Genomic DNA, 13,379 nt, shown 5'->3' with positions numbered 1-13,379 from the left:
ACAGACTTAGCTAGAGTATCAAGATTCGGCATATGAGAATAGCACCTAATTTGTCATGACTATTTTTTGTATTTATTATCTCATTGCAATAACTTAATCTACTAGCCATGAAATCTCTAAAGTGTTCATGATTTCTCGTAAGAACTATTTTGCGCGTAGAACCTTGCCACTATCTGTTGTTTATACAAGGTGCTTTCAATAAGTTCCCAGACTTTTTTTTTATTATTTTGTACAGGATTTTAAATTGTAGATTCTTGAAGATTGAGTATGTTATTGCTATACGTGTTATGAGGTGACTGACAACTTTTATAATTTCAGGTTCAAATGAACAGCTACGGCAGAAATTGAAATACACCTTATTAAAGCCTGATTGTCGTAGCTAGCGAATTTAAAAAGAGCAATCTTGACGTGAAAACTTAAAAAAATACCACCGAAATGCATGGAATGATGCAGGCTGCTTTTGGGCCATCTTTTATGAATCGAGCATTAGTTTTTGAGTGGCATAAGAAATTCAAGTAAGTCAGTGAGTCAGTGAGGGATGATCAACGGTGTGAGAGGAGTAAGTCAGAACTCCACAGTTGATTTGTAAAAAAACAAAAACAATCATAGATAAGGATATATAGAGGCAATGAGTGCACAGTTGTATGTTAGTGTGGGGACTGTACACACGAGGAACTGAAGATGCGAAAGATTTACGCGAAGTTTGTCCCAAAGGTGCAGTCCACAACTTCATCCTCATCACAGACTATTTGACCAAGATGGGCATCAAGACAGTTTCTCACCCTTCCTATAGTCCATACCTTGCTTACTGTAACTTTTGGTTATTCCCTAAGCTCAAGGAAACCTTTATGGGAATTGAGATTTATCTCCTCAATTCCCATAACGAAAGCCTCTAAAGGTTTAACGCTGTAACGCCTCTAAAGCCTCTAAAGGTAACGCCTCTAAAGGTAAAGGTAAAGCCTCTAAAGGTTTAACGCTGTAACGAGGGTCATTGACATGCTAACACAAGAGGATTTCAATGGGACCTTGCAAAAGTTGTTGGAAAGTTATAACAGTAGCCGGATTAGATTACTTTAAAGATGTGTATTATCAATAAAACTGCCCATACGAATAAAGTCTGGAAACTTATTTAAGGCACGTCGGGTTTCACACATTTATAACAATATTATGAGAACAAATGCTTTATAAATATGATGCCTGAGTGTTTTCGAAGCATATGCAAATTACGTACTAACACTCTGGTTCTCGTTAAATCATCGACGTTTCTTTTTACTGTTATTCACCCCAAACAAGGCACAGTACCACTTGGACGTAAAGGGCTACTACTGTTTGGAACCAAGTTTATAGGGATCCTATATAGAGAGTTGAACAGCGAGATGTCTGTTCACATTACACTTGAACTTCCGTATGTCAGCACAGCTAGGGAAACTGGGAACCAAGAGGGAATTGCAAAATCCAGTAGTTCGACAGAAGAAACTAATAGAGTAGACGGTTTTCCGACATCTTCGGATCACACCATTGTAAGGGTGATATTTTGCTGCTTGTCAGGTTTGTCAGGGTATTTACGTCGAGGGTGTACAAGTACTGCTAGTTAGTCAGAGCTCATCTCATTAAAATACTTTAAAAATGGGAATTGGGATACAATATTTCGGCGATAGAACAGGGATTTGAGTTTAGTTGATAGTGCGGAGATTATTATATTGGATACTCTTTTTAAGACCCTGTCGTAGAACAAGAGATTAGTGATAGATCACGAGCACAGATATGTTGTAACTAAATACACACACACATACACACATATATATATATATATATATATAGTTTGTTTATTATACACACATTATTGGTTACATAGGTGCATACATGTTTCAGTAAAATCCCAATTCAGAGATAGCACTTCATCAGACTAAGAAAGAATCGATAGTGAAAATTATATTAGTTTTTATAAGATATTAGGATGTGGTTTACGTTCTGGAAGAAAGTGGGTGTATACTTTGTTAATGTGAGCAGTAGGAGTTTTTGAGGGTGGTGGGTTGAAGGAAAGGCGCATGTGAGAGAGGACGGCGAAGTAAAATTTCGCGTGATTAAGCTGTCGCAGTGGGGAGGTGTAAGTATTTTTTTTTAACGTGGCGGTTTAGTTTTCGCTTTAACCTGTAGTTATATTATACTCTTACCATCGCTACTCTCCTATCTAGGTTTTTATGGTTTGTTTTCTTTTCTGATGGCAATTTCATTTTCCTATTGACACGTTTTGTTTATTTATTTTATTTGTTTATTTATTTTTTCTTGTATTCATCGTATTTTATCCGTTCATTTGTTCCTAGTTTTCGAATCATTTATTTATTTAGTTGTAAGATATATGCCCATATGTCCATATGGTTGAATTAACTTTTAGTTGAACAGATTTCTTGACTTATTTATATGACTTAAATAAAGGTAAATACATATGAGCTGTATCTTCTCGCTAATATACATATGTATTTGCATAATTATACAGACAGACATATATCAATGCTATTTTTATTAATAAAAAAATCTATGGTCGCATGATTCGGACACCAGACTAAATCACTTTAGATTTTTATCTAACACTTTTACCCACAGGACTGCTGAGATTGTCATGGATAGAAAAGAGAAGAGGAATAATCTTATTCTTATTTTAACAAACATTATATATATATATATATATATAAATATATATATATATATATATATATATATATATATATTTGTAGTCATCGACATACAGTCCAGTTTCGCTAGATAGCACCTCTCCCAAGCCGAAGATTGAACCTAGAACCATCGCATTGACAGTAAACAGTTCTACCGAAATAATCTCGACAAATTTCTATTTAAACAAAGATCCATCCACCACTGTTACCTCTAATCGCTTTGATTATAAACAAAGGGCGAGCGACTCATTTTTAGGCCAATTAAGTAGCGGGTGAGATTACTTACGACAGTGCTCTACCTAAAGAGGCAAGCTTAAAATATTTGTAGTCATAGATATATATAAATAAATAAATAAATATATATATATATATATATATATAGAGAGAGAGAGAGAGAGAGAGAGAGAGAAAGAAAGAAAGAGAGAGATAGCTAGATAGATAAATAGATAGATAGATAGATGTACATGTTGATAGATAGATGTATATGTTGCATTATCGCTGTCACTTGCGTTCTTGTATGGCTTTCGATAATTAATAGACGACGTGTCTAATTAGACGGATTTCTACGTGAATAAAAATAAAGGAGAGAACAAAGAGAATTGAATCTTTATTCCCAATTCGATCAAAGCTATTTCTTCTCTTCGTCCATTTTGTTTTCATTGTTATTCTTTTTTTAATCTCACCGCTCATTATCTACAACCTTTTGACACATTGATTGTTTCGTTGTTTTAACACTTGCTAATTTATTCATTCCTTTAAGTTGACGGAATATTTTTTTCTTGTTTCGCACGTATTTATTGTTTTCCTTTCATAAAAATCGTGTTATTCTTGGTGATAAATTAAAGAGTAATCGCGGCGAATGGTAACGGAATTATAATCAGTGTTTCGTACCGGTTGATAAACAGGCGGCAAAAGAATGTCTGCTCGGGGTGTTAACTAAAGAAATCAAAGATGGCGACGGAATGTACCGCTAAAAGGTTAACTTTGTTTTGCATGCAGATGACAGGGTGAAAGTGGCGGGAAAAGATTGATAAAAATCGACAAAAGGTCACGATTTTCTATTTATATACTACGACAGAAGCAAACAACCTTACAACATTAATATATAAATAAATCTTTTAGAAGTTGAAAAAGAAGCATTTTGGGTGTTTATCAGTATGAGCGATTGGTATCAGTGAAGAGTTTAATTTGTTTATTCATTTTGGAGTCGTGGTCTATCTCCACACTCGACTATTGTATATATATATATATATATATATATATATATATATATATATATATATATATATATATATAGTAAGTTATAAAATATATATGGCGATTAAGCTACACTGAATATTCCGTGTTTCATCCACTCTAGGATTCTTCAGCCATAAGCCATATGCCTGAAGAATCCTAGAGTGGATGAAACGCGGAATATTCAGTGTAGCTTAATCGCCATATACATTTTATAACTTATTAACTAGCTCTACCTACGTATTGAGCACTTTTGAAGTAAATAATTAAAGTTTACGCATGAATCTATACTTTCGTATATTAATTTTATGTGAGTAAATTAAGTAGTTATATATATATATGTATATATATGTGTGTGTGTCTTGTATATATATACATATATATATACATATATATACATATACATATATATATATACATAAATACATATATATACATATACATATATTTACATATATACACATATATACATATGTAAATACATATATATATTTATTTATTTGTTTTACATAAGCATTAATTTGTCGGTGCACATTCATGATCATGTTTCGGTCAGCCATTTACTAGTAACTAGAGATTTCTTCAGGCAATGTTGCCTATTCAAAAGCTTAGTCCGTAATAAGAACCATACACGGATTCAGCAACTACAAAAAAAATTATCAGATGGCCACATTACATGTCCTTAAGTATAAGAAACGGTGTTTAATAGATGGAAAAGAAAATGTGGGGATTAAGGCTTGTCTCGAAATAGAAAAAGAAAAAGAAACGGAGAAAAAGGCATAAAGAGAGAAAAAGATGGAAAGAAAAAGACAAAACAAGGGGAGAAAGAAAAAAGGGAAAAGGAGGAATGAAAGAAGTGCAGCTAAAAACATAAACATCAACTCATATATATACATATAAATAAATAAATATATATATATATTTATGGAGAGTAGATAATACAGTGGATGTGTTATCGGCAGCTCCAGTAACTCTCGCTTCTCCTATTTTGTCATTCAGTCCTCATTCAATGAGTGATGTTTCTGACAAAGGGTGAAGAAAAAGCTGCTTAAAGGTCGGTACTACTTGGTGACCAGTAGTCTGAGATGTCGGATATTTTTCTGTCTTTGTCTGTCCTTGTTGCCATGTCACTAGTAAGGGTGCTGGAGGTAAACGTTTTGTCTGGGCTGACGTTATCCGCCTGATAGTCAGGGACCCGAACCTTGGATTAACCACTAAGGAGGCTGTCCTATCAGCAGGCGCAAAGTACTGGGACTGCTGTATTGCCATTTGGTGAGTGGATCTGGACCATGCAGTAGTCTCTGGTGGGGCCTCTCGATGCCATACTAGTGGGTAATTGTTACGGCTTTACCTTTTCGTGTGCTACAAATAAAAAAAAAAAATTCCTGTCTTTTTCTCTCTTACTTTCCCTCTCTGTACTGCTCTAACCAAGTATGCCGACCTATTCCACAAATCCCAAAACCTCAATATGAAATATCTCCAGAATAAAAACTCGATTAAACCTAGAACCCCATCTTCCAGCGTAGACCCCTACTACCAGGTCTCCTTCTCCAATATCAGGGGTCTACGTTCCAACCTTCCAGAGGTTGAAACCCAATTACAGGAGACGAAACCGGACATATTATTTCTATGTGAAACTGGAATAGGGCCGACCACTTCCCTAGATGAGTTCATAATTAATGGATACTCCAATTTAACAGCTAAATCTGACTCCCAAGATCGCCATGGGCATGGAATATGTGCCTACATTAAGGATGGCTTCCCATGTGGCAGGGATATCTCTAGAGAAGATCCTAATTTACCCTATATGTGCTTCAGGGTTGCACTTGCTAACACCACTGCATTTATATTTGCCCTCTATAGGCCCCACAACAGCGGAGTTACTATCTTTAAGAGCATATCTGAGAAAATAGACCACATACTGTCTTCACATCCTTCGGCTAACATCCACATCTGTGGTGACTTGAACGTCCATAACGTGGAATGGCTGACCCATTCAAATAAGACAGATGATGAGGGGAGGTTTTGTCATGATTTTGCCATTGCTTATGACCTCACTCAGATTGTTCGCGAACCCACCCGTGTGCCCGATACACCCAATCAATATGCAAGCCTCTTAGACCTTTTTCTTTCAACTTCCCTGAGCTATGTTCATGTACCGTTCATTCTCCTTTAGGATCCTCCGACCACTCTGTCGTATCAGTTAAGATAAAAACAAAATGTAAGAAGCCATCAGACGTACCCCTCCACCGTACTGTATACCGATACTCTATGGCTGACTGGGATAGCTTCCGTACATTCATATCTGATTTACCTCTGCACTCCATGTTTAAAAAGGAAGTGTCCTCTATAGTATCAGATCTGACCGAATGGTTAATTGTAGGCATATACCAATTCATACCATCTAAAAAATTCAAAAAAAAACCTAACAGCCAGCCATGGTTCTCCCCAGAATGTGCTGCTGCTATCGCGCACAGAAATCACTTTTTCCATAACTACCAACGTAATAGATGCACTGAGACTAAAGCTGCTTTCAGGACTGCCAGCAACCACTGTAAAAGAGTAATAAAAAATGCAAGAGAGCTATATGCCCAGTCTGTTAAATCCAAGGTAGCTGATCAGCGGCTTGGTTCCCACCAGTTTTGGCGAATAACAAATAGGATCCTGAACAGAAGTGTGCGTTCTATCCCAACCATTATCAATGGACCAGAGGTTATCTCGTCAGCGTCAGACAAGGCCAAACTATTTGCAAAGAACTTTGCAGCTAATTCTACCCTATGCGACGAAGGCCATCAACTCCCCATATTTCCTCCTATAACACAGAACAAGCTAGGTAACATACAAATATCCGTGCATGAGGTCGCCAAGCTAATAAAAAACCTAGATTCCAGTAAAGCAACTGGCCCTGATAGCATCCCAATTATAGTGTTAAAAAAGCTTCAACCAGAACTTGCTCCCATACTTACGAAACTATTTAAGCGCTGCCTTAAGGAGAAGTGCTTTCCGACCCCCTGGAAGACCTCCTCAGTTTGCCCTGTATTTAAGAATTCAGGTGATAAGTCATCTCCCTCTCAATACAGACCAATAAGTCTTCTCTGTGTTATGAGTAAGTTAGTGGAATCAATATTAAATAGAGAAATAGTCAACCACCTCAGCAGGAATAACCTTCTTAGTGACACACAATATGGTTTCCGCTCTGCAAGATCTACCGCAGATGTGCTGACGGTTATATCCCACAGGATTAGTGAATCTCTTGACAAAGGCTTCCTTTCTAGGGCAATTGCTCTCGACATATCAAAGGCCTTTGACAAAGTATGGCATAAGGGTTTACTTCACAAGATTTCCAGCTACGGTATAACTGGAAATGTTTTCTCAATCATTAAATCATTTCTCTCTGATAGGCTCATAAGAGTAGTGGTAGATGGACAAAAATCGGAGGCCTGCAATATAAATGCTGGAGTCCCTCAGGGGTCAATCCTGGGCCCAACTCTCTTCCTGATCTACATCAATGACCTCCCTAAACACATACTTAAATCATTCGTTGACATCTATGCTGATGACACGACCATCTATGGCAACACATCAAAGGCTGTAAATGACGAAGTTCTCTCGGATTCTCTCTCCTCTGATCTCGAGCGCGTGGTTCAGTGGGGGAAGATGTGGCTAGTTACCTTTAATGCATCCAAAACCAAACTCCTATCCTTACATCATCAACGCTCTGATCCCCAGCTGGCATCAATTGTGATGGATGGCTCTCGTCTGGGTCCAAGGTCGCAGGAAAGATGGTGGGATCCTTCTACCGCTCCAGAAGATATCTCACTACTGATGCAATTCTCTATCTCTATAAAAGCCAAGTACGGCCAAGGATGGAATACTGTTGCCATATCTGGGCAGGAGCTGCCAAAAACAGCCTATCATGCCTTGACAGAGTACAAAATAGACTTCGTGGTTTAGTGGGGGATGCCCTTTTCTCTACCCTGCAACCCCTCTCCCACAGAAGAGACATTGCGAGCCTATCCTTGTTTTATCGTTATTTTCATGGCAGGTGCTCGTCTGAACTCCAATCCCTGGTCCCCCCTCGCCAATCTTTCACGAAAAACACCCGTCTAGCTGAATCCAGTGGGAAAAATTTCCCCCACTCTATATCTGTGCCTAAATCAAAACGCGGATTTCATGAGCAAAGCTTCTTTCTTAGAACTGCACGCCTGTGGAACTCTGTTCCGTCTGCCTGCTTCCCTCCGGACTACAACTTGGATGTCTTCAAGTCTAATGTTAACAAATTCCTAATGAACCGCCCCCTTATTAAACACTTCATAAAATCTCCTCACTAACGTGATGTACTTACAATAACCCTTATCCCTGAGTGGCTTCCGGGCCTTGATAAGTGGTGATCACTGTGTAAAATATATATATATATATATATATATACATATATATATATATATATATATATATATATATATATATATATATATATATATATATATATAAACTATTGGCAATTTTAGTCAGCTGGGAAACAGCCCCGTGGTATTGTATTTAACATAAGGATAGTTTTGATTTTCTTTCTATGAACTACCTATCTGTTGAACATGACACTACAAGGTTGCTTCCTATCACACTACAAGTTCCGTGTTGAAATCTTGTTCAGCTTGCTTCATTAATAATTAAATTCTGCAGTTACAACCATCGTCTTCAATTCACAAGCTGTTTATCTTATTGTCAACCTTACTCTAGAGTTTAATTTTTACACCTAGAATTTAATTAAAAAAAAAAAGAAAGAAAAAATGAATATATTTAATTTGGAGAAAGACACATTAACTGGTTGACGTCACCTATTTTTGTCTATTATAGTCGAGGGTAGCATTCGAGATTCCGGGATGTCTAAAGCCTTAACCCTTACCTTATATACAGGTTCTAATCGATTCTTAGCTTTATAACGAACTAAATTACCACTCCCCCTTTCCCTCTTTTCGGTTCATGTGACGTCACGTGTGCATCTACTTACGGCAGGTTGAGGTGACATTTCAGTACATACTTGCTGACTCCATGACCACAGTTTCCTGTGTATGGTTTCAAGGTTGGCTTGCGAATTTAAATCATCAGATATATACTAGGAATATGCCCTTTACTGTTTAACACTTATGATTACGAGCTGAGAAAAACCAATGACCTTTACTGAAGTTCAAGTGATGCATAGACAATGTAAAATGTCACACTAGTCGAAATGCTGTAAGAATAATATAAAGATGTGATCAGTAGTCCGCATACTCCAAATAATATCTTAGTAACTAAGTATTATTGCACGTCTGATTACAAGCGATGCTTCACTACCATAAAACAGAGGGTGTACCCTGGAGTCTGCGTGACACGGTTTCCGAAATCTCTAGTATTTTCTTGGTTCGATAACTTTGCATTCTCGCAGCAGTTGTTTATCTTTTTTGTATTTTTGATAATTCTGGAATTATGGAGATGCAGTACACCCTTTAAGGATCCCAGTAGTCTCCATGCTCTTCTCGTGAAAATCTGGTTAGTGTTTTCGTTTCGTGTTTTTGTTCAGCATAATCCTAGACATTTCACGACACGTTACTTTGGAAGCTATTTATGTGGTGTCACGTCTTTATTTTCTAAATAAAAGATTGGAAGATCATTCGATTGTTTTCACCGCTAGAAACTATTATAGGTAGTTGAATTGTGGAGGAGAATAAAGAGGTGACAAGTATCCATTTGAGATCCCGCCTGCTCTTATCACATCCACATTTGACATCTTCGACGTTCTATAGACATTGCCGATAATATTTGATACCGGATTTTAGTTATTTTCTCGGGTTAAATAGAGAATTCACACTCTGCCATAGCTGAAAAATCTGAAAGCGGAAATTTCAACCGATGTTAATCTAAAAAATAATTGCCCGTTATATTTATGCTTTTTTTTATCAAATAATAATTTGTCGTATTATTTGAATAAATCGAATTAATGTTCTGATCTTCAATATTATTTGCGCAACGTTTAAGTTGATGTAACCTCCGACCTTCTCAAGTTGTATAAGTCGTCAAATTTAATAATTTGTTTTTAACATTTTGTGAAATTATTAACAAATAAAAGAGCCAAACGGGTTTTTTTATAAGTATTTTTGTAGGGGCAATAAGTATAAATGTAGGGGCAATCCTTCATACCAATTGTCACTATCCAACTCCTCTACTCCCTGGGGAGTTGGTCCCCATTTCCCCTTCACTCCTCACATTAAAAATCGGCCTTGTGCCTAATTTGCTCGGTGGGGGAGCAAATAAATACCAACCCCACATATAAGACCTTGGTCAATGTAGAGACAAGCCTTCATACTAATTGTCACTATCCAGCTCCCCTACTCCCCGTGGAATTGGTCCCCATTTCCCCTTCACTCCTCACATTAAAAATCGAACTTGTGCCTAATTTGCCCGGTGGGGGAGCAAATAAATACCAACCCCACATATAAGACCTACCAATTGTTACTATCCAGCTCCACTACTCCCCGGGGAGCTGGTCCCCATTTCCCCTTCACTCCTCACATAAAAAATCGGCCTTGTGCTTAATTTGCTCGGTGGGTGGAGCAAATAAATATCCTTTTCTTGGCTTTTTGGCCAAGATCAAAGTGTAGTATCTGTTCTTACTACATGCTGTACTTATGTTTGTAACTTTTCCTTGGCCACATAGCTAATATCACGTTTCAAATTCCCTAAATCAAATAATTTTTGTTATATAAAGTGGGGGATCACTTTTCTTTATTAATTTAATGTGAAATGATCATCCACTTTACAACCAGTCAGTCTCAAAGCCATTCAAGTCATTCTCCAGATCATTCAAGTTTTTGAAGGATTCCAGTTATTTTTAAACATTCAAGTCATTTTTAAGTTCATTCAATTCATCTTGAAGTTCATTAAAGTCATTTTAAGTCATTTACTTTTTATTTTTTAAAGTCATTTCAGCCCATTTTTCGGCCATTTTAGTTTATCACGCCTTCATTCATTATACGAGAGCACGCGAGTAATGGCTATCGGCCTTGTTTCTTTAATAAGAGATGTTCCAAAAGTAGTTTTTCCATCCCATTCGAATGGATGAGAGAGGTTTGCAAGTTGCATTGTTATAATGACTCGACTTATGCATTCAGGGTTTAATATTTTCATCTATCTGGTGCAGATATTTGCAGTGTGAGCCTCTAAGAAAGCAACCTCTATCATGGACGTGTGTCAGAAGCAAAGATGCGTCATTGAATTCTTCCACTAAGAAAAATTAAACCGATAAACATTTATTAACGCCTGTTGAACGTTTATAAGGCCGATACAGTTGATGCCAGCACGTTTAGGGGATAGGTTCGTCGATTTTAGTGTTGCGACAGAGATGTGAGTAGTAAAGCGTACTCTGGACTTTTACGAGCGAGGCATCAGAAGAGACTGGCAAAAGTGCATTGGTAATGGGGTGACTACAGAGAAAAATAAATTCTGGAGCACAAAAGGTCGTTCATTTTAATGGTACCAGGTTCCTCTTCGTAGCTCTTCAACATTTTAGTTTGTAAGTAAAAAAATAGGAAGCTTTACTTTTTAAACGACCCACGTAGTTGGTATTTGTTTGGACATGTTTTTGCGGGAACTGCTTTCTCTTGAACATAATCCTTTGATATCAATAAACGATTTGTCGATTAGAGTTACAATAAATTAAGCAGACTAAGAGTACATCACTGCGCTGATCATTGGCTTTCCGGTTTGAGTCGTGTCAGTCAATGTAATTCAGTTATTTAACCGATTGATAAAGTTTTAAAGTTGATACATTCGGGTATTTGGCAAACTTAGAATTGTCCTTACATACTAATTGTCTTGTGTTCAGCTAGAATCGGCGACAGAAAATTGTCTGCTTGGAACGTGAAGTCAGACTAACATGATGGATTTGTAGACATGAATCGTTTTGGGATATTTTGTGTCAAAGACAGTACGAAAAAAATAGAAAGGAACTCAACGCCACCAAATAAAACTTATAAGGCTACTTTTAGTTTGTCATTTAAATTGAAATAAACAAATGGGTCTAGAGTAATTAGGTGAGTGTTAAAGGTTTCTTTTTTGTTGGCTATTGCGCTGAGAAATGTGGAGATCTTTATTCATTTCTCTGAACGTTCAACTTGATCCTTGATCCTTGATCCTTATATTATAATGCTGAATGTTAAGCAAGATCGCATCAAGTACCATTTTGGGAGTCTTTGATATGACTCGACATATGAGTGAACCCAATTCGATCGGCCTATGGGCAAATACGCGAACTGTTATACCTAATCTTAGGGATGTTTTTCTTTACATTTATATATTTACTGGCACTTATATAGTATTGTGCAAATGTGAAGATCACATTCCAAGTAGAAAATTTTTTAATATACTTAAGTATTAAGCAAAAAAAGTATATTCAGCAAAAACTAGGAGAAATGGTCGGGTAAAATCTTAATTAAAAATGAATATCAATTTTATCGTATTTTACTGGTCTGTGATTCGTTATTAAATTTTAAATGACAAACAGATTATCTCCCCCTGGTTTACGGGTATTTTAACTCATATCAATGGCGGGTCGACAAAATAAGATAAAACTGATTTTTTATTTTCAATTAAAATTCCATTGGATCATATGTCCTAATTCTTTTAGGATTTTTTATTGGTCTTATACGTAATTATACCAAAAATTTTTTACTTTGAACGCGATTTTCTATATGTTCACCATACTGTATAAGTGCCGAATTAGTAAACGTATTTATAATGATAACTTGAAAAATGATATTTCTGGTTCCAAGATTGTTTGATGTTTACCAATCTTCTGTAAAACACATACGATTTTCTAGTGTATTATGAATTCTACCCTCCTTCATGGAAGATTCTTTTCATAACAATGAATCGCTCTTATCAAGGCCAGATAGCCATTCAAGAATAAAAATTATGAGTGCAAGGTAGATGGTGAGGTAACGCCTTGAGGATTGGAAATGATGGTTTAAAATTCGCAAAATGTTATTTAAGAAGACGACTCGACAAGAATTTGGACTAAAAATAACATCATATTTTATGCAGCTTGGAAACTGTCCCGTCGCATTGTATTCCATAGGCTTGCTGTACTTGAAATGCAACTCTCCTCGTGGAAGTTCGGTTTAGTTTTAGTTGCAGAAAGGAAGTAAAGTAAAATTATTCACAACGATTGTAGATAAACAAGTTTTTGCTGTGAATGCTTTCGAGAGGGAAGCAGAAGTTGTAGTTGATTTGAGTATCTACTCTGATGCTTGTGATACAGTAAGTAATGTCTCTTCTTTTATGTAAGAGGTTGGAGAGAAGAGAATAATGCAACTAGGGTTTGATGTAAATTTTCTACTCTGGCACGACAGAAAAGAATGCTCCAATATTATTAAAATTAGTATATGACGGTAATGTTTATTTGAGGAGGGATTTTCATTTAATTCCGCTCGACAG

General features: G+C 36.6%; 1 long non-coding RNA gene and 1 pseudogene across 2 annotated transcripts in view; one reads left to right on the top strand and one right to left on the bottom strand.

Moving 5' to 3' along the window:
* LOC145293095 (uncharacterized) overlaps window positions 1-13,379 on the bottom strand; it is a 1,048,662-nt gene that overhangs the window by 252,696 nt on the left and 782,587 nt on the right. The gene's annotated exons all lie outside the window — the stretch shown is intronic.
* LOC145242692 (U2 spliceosomal RNA) lies at window positions 10,509-10,666 on the top strand (annotated as a pseudogene).

The sequence above is a fragment of the Euprymna scolopes genome, chromosome 2 (genome assembly GCF_053919585.1).
Source record: "Euprymna scolopes isolate OS-2025 chromosome 2, ASM5391958v1, whole genome shotgun sequence".
In the NCBI taxonomy this organism is placed as follows: domain Eukaryota; kingdom Metazoa; phylum Mollusca; class Cephalopoda; order Sepiida; family Sepiolidae; genus Euprymna; species Euprymna scolopes.
This window is presented reverse-complemented; position numbering and strand designations above follow the sequence as displayed.